General features: G+C 43.1%; 1 long non-coding RNA gene across 2 annotated transcripts; it reads right to left on the minus strand.

Annotated features, from left to right (window-relative positions):
* Positions 1-1,555: 1,555 nt before the first annotated feature.
* Positions 1,556-7,744, minus strand: LOC309341512. 2 transcript variants are annotated; one of them, XR_014156358.1, is made up of 4 exons: positions 7,607-7,744; positions 6,745-6,887; positions 4,183-4,243; positions 1,556-2,012 (listed from the first exon to the last, which is right to left on the minus strand). It is a non-coding gene; the product is annotated as an uncharacterized lncRNA (long non-coding RNA). The 2 variants fall into 2 exon arrangements; XR_014156359.1 differs by having other exon boundaries at positions 6,745-6,949.
* Between the last annotated feature and the right edge of the window lie 8,915 nt (positions 7,745-16,659).

Raw genomic sequence — 16,659 nt, forward strand, 5'->3', positions numbered from 1 at the left:
ACAAGTTGTGACAATTTGCTACATGGCAGACGAAACCCAAATGGCAACAGCCAATCAGGCAAGTGGGGAAATTCCTGCCGTGCCCCTGTCCCAATGACAGACGACACACGACGGCATAGCAAGGTCAGTCGCAAAATGTCCTAAATATAGGGAGAGGTGGGCGGGTGTTCCGATGCACATGCCAAAAGAAGAAGCTCTGGGTCACGTGCATGGGTATATATAGGTCCCTCGATCCATTTAGACTGCACCCCATTGGCCAGATTAAACCCAGCAACAAGGGACCTACCAATCGGGTGTTGTGGCTGTCCAATGGACCCACCCACAACCAGGAGGTCAGTCTCCAGGTCTCACCACAACACGTGCCCTCTTTTAGGGAGGACACAATTTATCTTATTTGTGTTGATGGTCCCATACATTCGTATAAAAGTGAATCCCAGGTTTGCATTGAGGGTGCTTTGTGGTTTGTTGGATTGCTGCATTATGGAAGGAATGGGAATAATCAGTGTAGTTGATGGAATTTCTTCAAAAGTGCAAATTCACACGAGTGTTTAATTATTTTGCAAAGAGTTAAAAACACAGATCATTACAAATGCTGAGGTGAGGCCATATTCCATGCTAGATTGATTAGTTTACTATGCCAGATCCAACTCCCACTGCCTCTTATAATTATGAAAAAGAAGGGCCACGTGATATTGCCAAGTCATGCATGTTTACATCATCTCCATCTCCGACTGAGAAAAAAAAGACTTTCCAGACTTCTTTGCCTAGAAGGATCAAAGGACTTTCCACAACAATTGGAGAAGGCAGTTGAGGCTTACATATTTTTGAAAAGTAATTGTGATGGAACCATGCCATGCAAAATAGCGCACAAAAAACTGAGTGCATCAAAGTCATGTGTAACTCATGTCTCCTGAACATTATTCTGATCAATTTGGATTTTTTATCTTATTCTGGTCAAAGTCTTAGGAGGATATTGCATGTTTCAACCACAGGCTAAAAATACTAGTAAAAATTGGTGATTTAAAGGTCTTAAGATCCCATGTATTTGGATTTTTTTCTTTCCTACTGTGAAAATGGGTGCCAGAGTTAAATCTGAGATGTTGAATAGTATCCTGAATGTACACACCAAATTTCATTATGGCATCTTAGTCATCAAGGCATATCTCACATAAAAATATGTTTGGCTATTTCTTCCCCCAACTTCCCTGTGAAAATGGCTGCCCAGTTAAGGTGATGTTCAGATTTGAAACATTAAATTCAAGTGCACACCACTCCCTGAGGTTATATGCCCCTTTGCATTCCAATATCTTGGTTTTAAAGACAGATATGCCATTAAAATCTACTTTCCATTTTTCCTCCTGACCTTGAAAATGTATAAAGGTGTATGGCTGATATATGAACTTCAAAGAGAATGGTGGCTTCAGTAGAAATACCATCTATCTTCATGTTCAAAGTAGTTATCACATTACGGTATGTTGAAATCCTTTTTTTTTTTTTAATTAACAGCTGCAACAGAAAAGTTGTTATAAGAGTTCGATAAGTACGCAAATACTAATTGTTATTCCACACTCAGGTTTACTGATGAAAAGGGAAAGGAATGCAGATGGAAGGAGATTTATGGGAGTTTGATGAGTGTTTTCTTCGACAAATCCAAAACATTTTATAAACCAGTCTATCTTTTTGTCTGGGGCCTGGCCTGTTACAATGAAGCAATTATAGGTTTATTTTCTCAAAATATTTGATTGGCAGCCTTTTGGATGGAAGGTGTTATTTTTAAAATGAGTTACTATTACACCTTCTTTGGGACCACAGATCAGATAAAGCTCATAGAGCGCAGTTATAGTTGGAAATTGACACAATTAGACAAATGTCCTGTCTAGTCCAGCATCTCATTTCTAATAGTGCTCAGCCAACTAGGAAGTCCACAGCATGGAGGCCTTGCCTACTGGGTGAGTTGTTTGTTTTTAATTTATCAGATCATCTTTTGTCACCACCGTTTGGCTCAGTTCTTTCTGGGAAAATACACACAAAAAAAGGTCCTAGATTAAAATATAATAATAATAATAATAATAATAATAATAATAATAATAATAATAATATCATCTATCCAATAACTGCTCCAGATTCAAATAATTTGAACAGCGCCTCTGCAGTCTCCGTATCATGGCAATCCTCTCACAAACCTTGCTCTCTGTCATCCAGTTGATACCCTGGGCTGGGTTCCTGCTTTGGAAATATAGTATTAAAAGGAATTATGTTCACCTTGCCTTTCATAGAATCATAGAATCCTAGAGTTGGAAGAGACCACAAGGGCCATCGAGTCCAACCCCCTGCCAAGCAGGAAACACCATCAGAGCACTCCTGACATATGGTTGTCAAGCCTCTGCTTAAAGACCTCCAAAGAAGGAGACTCCACCACACTCCTTGGCAGCAAATTCCACTGTCGAACAGCTCTTACTGTCACGAAGTTCTTCCTCATGTTTAGGTGGAATCTTCTTTCTTGTAGTTTGGAACCATTGCTCCGTGTCCGCTTCTCTGGAGCAGCAGAAAACAACCTTTCTCCCTCCTCTATGTGACATCCTTTTATATATTTAAACATGGCTATCATATCACCCCTTAACCTCCTCTTCTCCAGGCTAAACATGCCCAGCTCCCTTAGCCATTCCTCATAAGGCATCGTTTCCAGGCCTTTGACCATTTTGGTTGCCCTCCTCTGGACACGTTCCAGTTTGTCAGTGTCCTTCTTGAACTGTGGTGCCCAGAACTGGACACAGTACTCCAGGTGAGGTCTGACCAGAGCAGAATACAGTGGCACTATTACTTCCCTTGATCTAGATGCTATACTCCTATTGATGCAGCCCAGAATTGCATTGGCTTTTTTAGCTGCCGCGTCACACTGTTGGCTCATGTCAAGTTGGTGGTCAACCAAGACTCCTAGATCCTTTTCACATGTACTGCTCCCAAGCCAGGTGTCACCCATCTTGTATTTGTGCCTCTCATTTTTTTTGCCCAAGTGCAACACTTTACATTTCTCCCTGTTAAAATTCATCTTGTTTGTTCTGGCCCAGTTCTCTAATCTGTCAAGGTCGTTTTGAAGTGTGATCCTGTCCTCTGGGGTGTTAGCCACCCCTCCCAGTTTGGTGTCATCTGCAAATTTGATCAGGATGCCCTGATCAGGATGCCTCTTCCTAAAGAGTTTTTATGCAGAATGCATTTATGAACTGCTGAGGGTAAATAATGTTGCTACCTTAGCACTGGTGGAGAAAGGGGATACAGGGTGTGTGGTTCGCTCTGGGTGTCATCCCCAAGGGGGGAGACATTGCTGTGCCGCCTCCCTGGGATGCTTGCCGTGGGCGGCGCTGCCCCCGTGCTCACCGCCCCACCCCCGTGGGACACTCACCCTGCCCCCAGGTGCACAGCGTGTGCATCGCTCCAGGTGCCAGAGCAGCTAGCTCCACCTCTGTACCTTAGCAGTGTACGGATCATTACAAAGATGGCTCCTTCCAGTTCCACTGAGATAAGGTTGAAACGCTGGAGCTGGTGTGCATTATGGGCCCTTTTATGGCTACTTCCTTTGCCAGCCCTGGCTTCCCAGGAGCTTAGAGCATGGCAAGTGGCGTCTCCCAGGCAACCTTTAGGCTTCCCAGCCCTTCTCAGTATCATGGGAAGACTGCATCACTTTCCCAAGCAGCAGAGGCAACAGCAGAGATGGGCTTTCATTCACCCAAGCCGTAAAGAGGAAAGAATATCCTGTATTCTCCATGGTGCATTTATTCAGGCATTTATGTATGCTTATTAACATACTACAGAAATATGTCAGGCATACAAATATAATAAAAGAGAAATTCCTTGGTCAATAGCTATTAGCCAATGGGGATACTATTCATCCTGGGGGAAGCAAGATTTATGTTGACTTGCCTGGTTCTAATAAGACATAATGAGTAGGATATATGAAAGACCTACTGTAGTCCTTTTGCCAAGTGGAAAATGGTAACTCTAAAATACTAATTAAAATGTTACCATAACTTGCAAGCATTTGAGAATCCAAACCGACGACACACAGAGGGACCAGCAGTCTCCTTCTGATATCCTGCTTGCATAAATGTTCTCTTCGTGGGTATTGCTAGGAAAATATATTCCCCAAACGAGTAAAACCTTTGCAATTTTTATTCAAGTCCTTACCTGTAAGGTGGGGGCACAAAGTTGACTTCTATGGCTGGCAGCTGCGATGGATACTCCAGCCCTGCCAATTTAACAGGACATGAAAGAATGTCTAAAAGGACACTACTTGTTCCCAAGAGCACCTCAATATATTGAAAAATTCAAGAGAAAAGTCATTGCCTAAAACTTATCTTGGAACTGAAGTATCGTGCGGGCCCAACAGAGTTTTCTACTTAGCAATTTCCCTCACTAATCTTCCATATGAGAAACAAACATGTTGTTTTTGTATATCCTTTCTTGAAATTACTTATGATCAGAACTTTGATTCAAAATGGCAGGTGCTTGGGGTTGTGTTTCATTGCTGAGTTTTCTTGAAACGCTACAAAATTGGTCCTGATTCATTAAACACCTCCTCATCCCCACTGGCCAGGGAGATGGCTTAGTTTAATCACTGAACCTATGTATGTAGGATCCCAAGCTCTACAGGGCTTTGTACACCAATACCTGCACCTTGAACCCAGCCTGGGAGCTCATTGGCAGCAAGTGCAAATCTTTCAGCAGTAGCATCATATACCATATTTTTCGCTCCATAAGATGCACCTAGGAGGAGGAAAACAAGAAAAAAAATATATTCTGACTCAAATGTTGTACAGTGGTACCTCTGGTTAAGAACTTAATTTGTTCCGGAGGTCAGTTCTTAACCTGAAACTGTTCTTAACCTGAGGTAGCACTTAAGTAATGGGGCCTCCCGCTGCCGCTGCCGTGTGATTTCTGTTCTCATCCTGAAGCAAAGTTCTTAACCTGAGGTACTATTTCTGGGTTAGCAGAGTCTGTAATCTGAAGTGTCTATAATCCGAGGTACCACTGTACTAAACTATTTAATAAACTACCGGTGTATCAGAATAATATTTCAACCATGTAAAGTGAACAGCAGTCAACAGTGGCATCAAGAACCATCATCACTGTCATTAACAAATGAAGAGAGACTTTATCCCCTAGTAAGGGGGGGGGCAGGCAATGGAAATATATGAGCTCCCCACATTGAGTCCCTTAGATCTAAGGACTGTATGGTTTGGCGCTACACAATTATTTTAATAAAGCCAAAAGAAGTGGGACTTTCTTCCTTTTTGTTCATTGCAGAGAGCTCTGGGGGCTTTCATATGAGGGAGGAATGAGGGAGAAATCTGATTCATTTCCCATTTAAAGTCAAACCTACCTAATTCACACCTTTGTACACAACACAAGGACCAAACCACAGCCGCCCTTCAAATTTCACACTTCTGCAAAGGAAGGCACTACTGTCCCGGCAAGACCAGTGGCGGAGGGAGGGTCTTGCATGGCGGCACGTCACCTGTGGGGACGTGGGATATCGCCCACATGAGCATCGTCCCAAGGGGGTGGCATGCGTGCGCCCTCCCATCCCAATGTGGCAGCCAAGCGCGGGGGCGGAAGAATTACATTGCTCCTGCTGTGCTTGCTTTACACCTGTGTAAGCAGCTCCTGTCCTGCCATGGCTCCCATCTGTCCCTCCTTCCCACAGTATTCTCTGCATAAGACGCACAGACATTTCCCCTTACTTTTTAGGAGGAAAAAAGTGTGTCTTATGGAGCGAAAAATACGGTATATGACAGCGATATTTTGCCTCAGGGAGCAGCCAGGCCTCCACATTTAGCAGTAGCTTCAGCTTCCAGGTGAGCCTCAATGGCAACTCCACAAAGGGCGTATTGTAGCAATGAAATTTAGAGATTGCCACCAGTGCATTGACAACAGAAGTCAGCCTATCTTGAGCCAAAAATGGCCGTAGCTGTCTTGCCAACAGAAGCTGGTAAAAGGTACCCCAAGACACTGAGGTCATGTTCAAGAAGGGATCAGATAATGTGCTAATAAACAAAACTTAATAGTGTGTTGTGGGGCACATGGCTTTGTCCATGGACAGGGAAGGAGAATGGCCACATGCCCCCCTTAACACAATCCTCTGCACTGGAATACAGAACTTTTAAAATATTGACACCCCTCTCTGAATCTGCCACATTCACAGCTCCATTAAATGTAAACTCAGAAACTAACAAATGACCGTAAGTTCACCATGTGTTAAGACGTTGCCATCCATTATGGAGCCACTGTTGTGTCCCTGAGCTCCAGGGGGTGGACATTGACCCAAACCAATTTCTGCTCCTTTTCTGTCCCGCTCCACTCTGCGAAGGGATTTGCAAAATGCAAACGCCCCACAAATCAAGCGCACTTGACAGCAGGGAGTTGCGATTTACAAGCCACTGTGACTGCACAAAGGCAGAGAAGCTGCGTCAGTGACAGATCCTGATGCACTCCTGGCACATTTTTCTCCTGTCGTCAAAAGTGGTTTATTAGGTGTAATCTTAATCTCTTCAAAAAGTCAGTGCCCTAAATATGGCTTGCAGCAACACCGTGTTAATAATAATGAATAGTGACAGCTAATTGGCAAGCCACTCGATTCTTGGACTTTACAGTCAAAGAATGAGGCCATTTACCTGAATGAGGCCAAACCTTTGCAAATTTCCGTTGTTGCTGCTGAAAATCAAAATGGCCTAAAGAAACCGTACTTACTTTGGGGTAGCTGCTGAGGCTCCAGTCCAATGGTGGTGGTGTTCATCTTGGGGCCCCCGCCCTCTGCCCATGATCTATAGCACTTGGTCTATAAGGTGGGGTCACAGCAGGGCCAGAAAGGGCTGGAGATGAGCCACGGAGTTCTAGAGCAGGAACAAGGGGGTCGGCAGCAACAGAGTTGTGTGTTCCTCAACTCAAAAGGGAGCTGTTAACAGAGGTGGGTTTAGGGGAACGCAACCAGTTCACCCACACTGGGCATCACGTTGATAGGGTTTTCCAGGCAATGCTGCAACAATAACTTAGACTGGAAGGTGAGAGGGTGCCAAATTTTGTCATTGCAGAGGGCACCGCTGACATTTGAAAAGTCCACAGTTCCACTTGTTCCATGCCTAGAAAACATGGGTCTGAGCAATCTTCATATTGCCCTGCTCCTTTCCCAGAGAAGGCCTGCTCCTGACTGCTAAATGGGAGCAAACATCAAACCAGAGAAAGCCCCAATTGCTGTTTGCTCCGATAGAGCGCTAAAGAGCGGTTTCCCCCCGAGGGAAAGCACAGGGAAAAGAGGAAGGATGGACGATCGATCGTTTACATAGTCATCCCCATCTCTTCTGGTGATGAGGGGCATTTCTCAGGGGCATTTCCCAACAGAAACAGGCCATTTGGCACAGAAATAACCCAATGCCATGTGCCACACCTCATTGATATACATATTTTACATGCTGCATATCGAAGATTAACTAACATATTCAGACTTTAAAGCAAGTATGAAAGAAGTGAACAGAAGCACGGCCTTGGATTCCTTCCTCTCATGCCTTGCCAAGAAGGTCAGTGTGGGGAGACAGACAGGAAACCCGTCCCACACCTGGTTATATTGTGCCTCTGGAAAGTGAAATTCCTCTGTCTGCTATTAAAACCTGCAGGTATAAATGTCAGGCCACGTGGGTGGCTGTAGGAAACCAGCTGTGTTTTTCCGATTTTAGGTTGGGAGGTAGCGATTAAGGAATTACAAGGCGAACAGTGTTCTAGAACGTGGAACTCAACAAAGAACTATGGTGTGTTGCCATGGTAACCAGCTGGCATGGCCCTGCGCCCCATGGAAAACATTTTGCATCACAGAAAAGCAGGAAAGATGAGAGTCTTCCTAGTCTAATGACAGTGATGGTCTTTGTAGCTGATTCTGAAAACAGCCAAGTTTTCTCCATTGATTTTTTTTTTTTTAGTTCCTCCAGACTGGACTACCAGGATAGATAGAAGGATAAATTAGCTGATATAATCACAGTCAGTTTGCATATTATAAAAAGCAGGGAATGCAAACATCCACAAGTCCTCGTTCTGGTTTCCAGAACTCTTTGCAACAAAGAAGCAAGACTACTTTGAAATATTAGTGAGTACCTCAAGAGAAGCAGGTCACAAAGTCAAGAACACAGAGCTGTATGCAGTTTGGAAAACCCTTGCATTGAGAATGCTAATGTGTGACAGTAGTTTAGCTTCCATAACTGGGCAGGACATAACCTGGCCATGTGTCAGGGCTGGCTCACCTGTGAGACAGCTGAGGCTACAACTTCAGGCAGCAGGATTCACAGGGGCCACAGATCCTGATGTAGATCTTCCTCTGCCCAGCCCCTGTTCCTATTGCAGATCTTCTCCCACCCCTTCTCCCCTGGTTCAGAGGGAGCACCATTTTGTGGTTCACTTTAGGGGCCAAAATGTCTTGGGCCACCCCTGATATGTGTCCTATCTCACAGAGGACCGTCCTCTGTTTGAAGGGCATTTTGGAGTACAGTCCTCTGTCTGAAGGCCTGCTCAGTCCTCTTCTGTCTAGGGATCAAGAACCATGAGAGGAGAGGGCTAGAGGGGCCTTGAAGTTGCTTATCAATACTTGGACAGCAGACTGTGAAGGCACCCAAGTCCCCTGGCCAGACTTTTCCACTATGGAAGAAGAAGAAGAAGAAGAAGAAGAGGAGGAGGAGGAGGAGGAGGAGGAGGAGGAGGAGTAGTAGTTTGGATTTGATATCCCGCCTTTCACTCCCTTTAAGCAGTCTCAAAGCGGCTAACATTCTCCTTTCCCTTCCTCCCCCACAACAAACACTCTGTGAGGTGAGTGGGGCTGAGAGACTTCAAAGAAGTGTGACTGGCCCAAGGTCACCCAGCAGCTGCATGTGGAGGAGTGGAGACGCGAACCCGGTTCCCCAGATTACGAGACTACCGCATGGAGAGAGGCATTCTATTTCTATTTAAATTAGAGTAATTGTTTCACAGCTATACCTATAAATAAGCAATTGCAAATGCCAATGTGTCCATTTTGGGTGATGCATTTCTTCTTTTTGGATGACTTGTAAGTGACTAGCCTTGCAAGACACCCTCAGTGGGCCCCCTTGGTGAGTCTACCCACTCGCTGGCTCTGCTGTTCCTCTGCCTCACCATTTGCTTCCCAGAGGGAGACAGTGAGTAAGAAGGCATTGCCAGGCACTCCCTCTCACAACCACAGTTGTTTGGTTGTTCATACTCATTGGGTAGAACAGGGGGCAGGCAAACAGGAAGGTTATGATCGTGAAGAAAAGGAACAGCCCCAAGGTGCTCTTGTCAGCCATCCCTTCCACCTGCTATGGTGTGGGGGCCTGAACATGCCGACCCCCAGCATTGGCCAGGATACTGGGGTATGAGCCGGAGGATGCAAAGTTCATGCATGGCATTGGCCAGTTTAGTTGGACCCCATTGTGTTAACAGTGAGTGTACCCTACAACAAAGGAACCTCCCAGTGAAGGTCAGTAGTTCGAATCTGTGGGACGGGGTGAGCTTCCGTTGCTCTGTCCCAGCTTCTCCCCACCTAGCAGTTCAAAAGCACGCCAGTGCAAGTAGATAAATAGATGCCGCTGTGGTGGGAAGGCAAATGGTGTTCTGTTGCACCAGAAGCGGTTTAGTCATGCTGGCCACGTGACCCGGAAAACCGTCTGTGGACAAACGCCGGCTCCCTCGGCCTGAAAACAAGATGAGCACCACAACCCCATAGTCACCTTTGATTGGACTTAACTGTACAGGGGTCCTTTACTTTTACTTTTTACTCACAACAGCTGATTTTCCATTTGAAGGACCCCCTGATAAGCTTCCAGGAGTCTCCCAAATTCACACGTGAAAACCACTAGTGCAGAATAGGCTTCCCAGTTGCGTATCTTGCAAGATAGTGAATATAATTTAATAATGATCACTACTGTATTGACTAAGTCTACTGAAATACGACAGGGGTTTCAGAAACACACACTCTTTCCAAAGCTGCAGCTCACCAAAGGAAGGCTTCAGCTTAGGCAACTTAAAAACAAAATGCTACTGGACCATAAATGGTAATTCCAGGACTCCCTCTCTTTTAATATCCTTTTAAAGATGAAAAGGGGCTTTGCTAATCAGTCTGAAGTCTCGCAAGCAGCGTATGGGTTGAGTAACATCTGCAGGCTCACAAATTTATGAGGTGGCGTTATGGATATAATTTTTGTTCTGGCACACAAGGTGCTGAAATGAAACACATTGGTGAAATAATACATTCAGCAACCATAGAATAAGGAAAAATACAAGGCACACCAAGAGCTGAATTTATACAAAGTACACAGACCTATGCAGCTGGAGAGGTGCTCTTCTCCAGCATGTCCCTGACCTTTTAAAAGTCATGACCACTTGGAACACAGAATTGGGGAATAGTTGTAGCCATGAATGCATGCAAAAAGGGTTAATAAAAATGATTCTCTTTTTTTCCCTGGGAAAAAACCACCAGTGTCTACCATTTGGCTGATTGGCTGGTGCCATTTGGTTTTTGCCTACTGCATAGCAAATCGTCACAACTTGTAAGATTGTGATTAGGCATTGGTTAATTTTTGGTTGGTGGAGGAGCGTGGATTGGCAGTGCCTGCCCCTCCAATACTGCTGCTGCAAGGGAATTCCATTAAAGGAAACCAGGGGCTCGCCATGCTTTCGTCCGAATCCCTGGTGTGGGGCTTGGGCTGCGCAAGCCTCTGGGAGCATGCAGGGAGAGGTGAGGGCCTGGGTCTCCATTTTCTCCCCAATATTGTTTTCCCTTACTTCCGCTGGAATCCGGAAGTCAGTTCTGTCTCTGGACGGGGACAGATAGTCGGAAGCAACCACTCACATTTATGTGTTTTTAATAAAGTTGTGGCCAAAATTATGCCAGAAACCTTAAACAAAAATTCTGTGTGAATTGTGATTTTTTGGGGGGTGGCTTGGGGACCTCGACACGCAAACCCACCACTCCCTGACTCCACTCCAAGCCACTTCACTTTTTGACCCTTATTCTTGAAAAATGTTTCAGTTGATGGACACCTTTGCACCTAGTTAAGATATCAAAAGGCATTAACTTTCAAGAAGATGGATTTCAATTAATTACCGTAGGTAAGGGAACGTTGTGATTTTAAAAGTTTTAAGCGGCTGAGTTCTGCTTTCACAGTTTTCGTAGCCACATTGTTAAATGCTTATTAACCTTGCCTACATCTCCAGTTCTAGTTACAGATAGGTAGCCGTGTTGGTCTGCCATGGTCAAAACAAAATAAAAAAATTCCTTCCAGTAGCACCTTAAAGACCAACTGAGTTAGTTCTAGGTATGAGCTTTCGTGTGCATGCACACTTCTTCAGATACTATCTGAAGAAGTGTGCATGCACACGAAAGCTCATACCTAGAACTAACTCAGTTGGTCTTTAAGGTGCTACTGGAAGGAATTTTTTTATTTTGTTTTTATCTCCAGTTCTGTTATATAAGTCAGCAGAGGACTAAATGGTGGTTACTGTGGGGAATCACACAGATCTCTGGCTTTTAAAATCCTCATCGTAACATTGCATTGAAATTTTTAATAGCATACACTCTGAAGCGGTAATGTTGTTATTACTTTATGACTACTGTGTTATAACAGTCAGTGCAAGTAAGTTTATACAGCCAAATGGTTACCAGAGCACTAAATGGGGTAGGAAAAACAGCAAAGGCAAGCAGCAATAGATCTGAATATATGTAGGAATGTGTAGGAATGGGGGGCACACACAGACAACACTTAATTAGTGACCTATGATAACTTGACAGTTATTATAATTACCAGAAAGTAATAACTCCTAACATCAGCAGGATTTAATTTCAACTAAATCTGAGAGCCTATGTGAGCACAAATGGATGCACAAATATTTCTATTTCCAGTCTGTACTGTTTTCTCATTCACAAATCTGTTCCATGCCGTTTGTGAATTATTATTATTATTTAGATCCAAATTTAAATCCATATTTAAAAGTATTTTCTCTCAAAATGCACTTTCTGAAATGCATTTTTGATATGTTTTATGAGCACCAGAACATTTAGGAAGGGATAAAACCATGAAGTTCCAATCAGTACATCAGTTTAGCAGGGAAGTTTCTACTGTACTGAATGTCACAAAGATTCTTCAAGTTTATGAATAGATGCTAACAGTCACTACATTTTGCTATATGTTTGCAATGGATGTGTGGCAAAACTCTTCCCACCTGGTGTTACATCAGGGGTCGGCAAAGTTTTTGTGGCTTGGGCCAATTCATGGTCCCGCAGGAGCCTCAGTGGGCCGGAGTGCGCGCATACATGTGCAAACACTATTTTTGGCACTCCTTCCAGCATGGAGGAGGCGTGCACAGCTTCCCATTGGCTGCAGGAACTTCCTGCAGCCAATGGGAAGCCGGCCAGCATCGCAGAGGCAGTCCTTGCTCTGCTCCATGCCGGTTTAGTGCAGCGCACGGGAGCTGACTGAGTGGGCAGTGGGGGTCCCCAAGCGGGTGGTGGGGGTCCATGGACTGGTTAAAGACCCATGGGCCTTAGGTTGCCAACCCCTGTGTTACATACTATAGACTAAAGTACTCACACACACATTGCAATAAGTTATGGCTTCATCAGCAGTCATTAAAAATCCATGCAAAGTCACACACCAAAAATTGTGCCAAAGGAAGAGTGAAGTAATTGGTTAGAATGTTCCAAAGTGTGACAAGGTTTGTGTAGAAACAGAGTGGATGGAGAAAACCACTAAAAGCAGTATATACTTTTGGCCAGCCCCACAATTTGGATTTAAGCCTAAATCTGGAACTTGGAGTTCTGAAACCCTTGTTTCGTGTGTGTGTGTGTGTGTGTGTGTGTGTGTGTGTGTGTGTATACACACGAAGAGAGAGAGACTAACAGCAGAGCATTGGCAGGTAGGTTGAGGCGGCTTAACCTTTCCCTACCCATTAATGGGTTGCAACTCGATAGCAGAGCATCTGTTTTGCAAGCAGAAGACTTTCCTTCTGATGCACACATATTCTCCCCGAACACTTTAAACTGATTTTGCCCCACCTGGACTCTGGCACATGAAGTTAGCACAAAGAGGCAAGAATTACGGAGTGAGAAAGGTGTCAAGACCTATTGCTGTGATCAACTCTTTCCTCCCTTCAAGTTCTAAATGCCCAAACCAACAAAGTTGTGCTTGCTGAAATAATATGTATTTCTAGCAGACAGTAATGGAAAAACACACAACAGACTTGCCCAAATCCATACATTCTGGTTTCACTATCTTATCACTTATTTGGCTATTTTTAAAACTGGTTATGTCTAATAATGATAATGTCCAATGCTATGATTTTATTCCCACAGTTCAGCCCATACTATATCCAAATTTCAAATTGTGAAAATAGGTACATAAATAATTATATATAAACTCATTATGTGAGTAAAACAGGAGGATTTTAAAGATTTCTTGTGCATTCTATGTAACAAGAATTGAATGGACCTTCAAATTGCTTTGAAACGTCTAAAGATCTTTAAAACCTCCCACACAGCTCCCTCTGCTGTTGTAATTAGTTTTAATCTGCCAGGGAAAAAGTTGAACGTACCTATTTACTAAAACCAATTTTGAAAGTTTCCTCATTTGACTGTGTAAGCCTGTTCAAAATAATCCAGTTGTGCAAGGTTGTAGGTTCAGAGTGAAAGCAGATTATTTTTTGGTTCAAAGTTTTGTGCTGAAACAAAACTTGAGTGACATAAATGACTTTAATGGTCTAAAGACCATTGTGAATTCACATTAGTATCATCAAAATTCGCCTACCTTTGAATAAACGTAGGCAGGAAGAGCTGTGTTGGTCGGTTGTATCTCCTCCAAGAAGAAAGAAACCAACTGTCATCTTGTGAAGAAGTTTCTTAGATAATGATCTTGAAAGTTTGAGAACACCACTACTTATGCTTCCTGTCAGGGAAGAATTATGGATGATGGGATCATAATTGTGTTCTATAATTTATTGTAATTAGAGAGTGGATACAATTAACTTCCATTTATTTGAACCAGGTATCTTGTTGTTTTAATGTAAGGCACAAGGAAAGAATGATAAATGCCTGATTATCAGTGGCAGGTTCCCCTACTTTAATCCAAACACTTGACACAAGGAACATTTAAAGTAAATCAGAATAATTTACAAGAATAAAATCAACCTAAAATACTGAATAAGAGATAGGCATTTCTTCATATTTGTATTTATTAATTTATTACTTGCAATTTACATGTGTGTCAAGGCAATTTACAGATGTATAATAAACATAGCTAAAATAGTCTTGAAAACAGCTAAAAAAAACCCCTGAAGATTGGTTTAAAAGCAATGAAACATGAACATCTAAGACAGAAACCAGCCAGAAAAGCTTGTTGAAGCAAATATGTCTTCAGTTGATTTTGGAAAATACAGAAATTGAGTTTGTGTCATATCTGTAGACATACCTGTGACCACAGGGCAAAGCCATCCAGCCCCTCTGATCCTCTCTGATCCACCAGGTGGTTTTGAGTGGTTTGAGTGGGGATGTCCCTCTGCCCAGGCCTGCCCAGCTTCACCAGCTTCTGCCATTGTGGAAGCTTGACGGTCAGCAAGTAAGCACCTCTGGCAAAGTGTGCCCACCAAAATAATGGGTGGAAGCTACTGCCAGCAGCATCCCCATTGACAGTAACTAGTCGCAACTCCTAAAACAGGATGGGGCCAGCAGAGGATAATAATAATAATAATAATAATAATAATAATAATAATAATAATAGTTGTTGTTTAGTCGTTCTGTCTTCCACTGGCTCCCGCAGTTTGGTCAAACTCATGCTGGTAGCTTCGAGAACACTGTCCAACCATCTCATCCTCTGTCGTCCCCTTCTCCTTGTGCCCTCCATCTTTCCCAACATCAGGGCCTTCTCCAGGGAGTCTTCTCTTCTCATGAAGTGGCCAAAATATTGGAGTCTCAGCTTCAGGATCTGTCCTTCCAGTGAGCACTCAGGGCTGATTTCCTTAAGAATGGATAGGTTTGATCTTCTTGCAGTCCATGGGACTCTCAAGAGTCTCCTCCAGCACCATAATTCAAAAGCATCAATTTTTCGGCGATCAGCCTTCTTTATGGTCCAGCTCTCACTTCCATACATCACTACTGGGAAAACCATAGCTTTTACTATACGGACCTTTGTTGGCAAGGTGATATCTCTACTTTTTAAGATGCTGTCTAGGTTTGTCATTGCTTTTCTCCCAAGAAGCAGGCGTCTTTTAATTTCGTGGCTGCTGTCACCATCTGCAGTGATCATGGAGCCCAAGAAAGTAAAATCTCTCACTACCTCCATTTCTTCCCCTTCTATTTGCCAGGAGGTGATGGGACCAGTGGCCATGATCTTCGTTTTTTTGATGTTGAGCTTCAGACCATATTTTGCGCTCTGCTCTTTCACCCCTCCAATAAAAGGTTCTTTAATTCCTCCTCACTTTCTGCCATCAAGGTTGTGTCATCTGCATATCTGAGGTTGTTGATATTTCTTCCAGCAATCTTAATTCCGGCTAGGGATTCATCCAGCTCAGCCTTTCGCATGATGAATTCTGCATATAAGTTAAATAAGCAAGGATACAATATACAGCCTTGTCGTAATAATAATAATAATAATAATAATAATAATAATAATAATAATTTATTTATACCCTGCCCGTCTGGCTTTCCCCAGCCACTCTGGGCAGCTTCCAACAAGGTATTAAAATACAGTAATGCATCAAACATTAAAAGCTTCCCTAAACCTATGGTACGACAAAGTTAAGATCAACAAGGCCTTTAAGAACCATATTGTCAGGAAAGCAGTGTTTAATGTCTGGACAAAATATAAAGACTTATTGGAAAACAAAACTCCAAGGTGGCTTTCTCCTCTGGAAGCTAAGGCCCGAAAAAGACCCAATATGGAGGCCAAATGGCCAAAATATTGGGAAATATTAGAAAAAAGATGGAGACAATTGGAAATTGCAGAGTTTGGAGAAAATGAAGGATAAAGTGCGAGACTGGTTACATTACGCTCAGATTAAAGAAGTTTTTAAAAATGACAAAAAGTTAGGGTTCCAGGTGGAGAAATCGAAGTTAGAAACAGAATTGTTAGAACCAAAGACTAAGGTATTATCAAGAATGTATAACTTGCTGTTAAAATGGAATACACAAGACGAAATGGTTAAATCGGCTATGATAAAGTGGGCACAGGACATTGGGCATAACATTATGTTTGAGGACTGGGAAAGGTTGTGGACCACCGGGCTGAACTTCACTGCATGTAATGCTCTGAAGGAAAATGTAATGAAAATGATATACAGATGGTACATGACCCCAGTTAAACTTGCCAAAATATACCATTTGTCTGATAATAAATGTTGGAAATGTAAAGAAAATGAAGGAACATTCTTTCACCTTTGGTGGACCTGCCCTAAAGTGAAGGCCTTCTGGGAAATGATTTATAATGAGTTGAAAAAGGTATTTAAGTATACCTTCACTAAGAAACCAGAAGCCTTCCTTCTAGGTATGGTCGGCCAGAAGGTGTTAAAGAAGGACCGAACATTTTTTATGTATGCAACAACGGCAGCAAGGATACTCATCGCTAAGAACTGGAAAACTCAAGA

This window comes from Podarcis erhardii (assembly GCF_964252035.2).
Source record: "Podarcis erhardii genome assembly, chromosome: 5".
In the NCBI taxonomy this organism is placed as follows: Eukaryota; Metazoa; Chordata; class Lepidosauria; order Squamata; family Lacertidae; genus Podarcis; species Podarcis erhardii.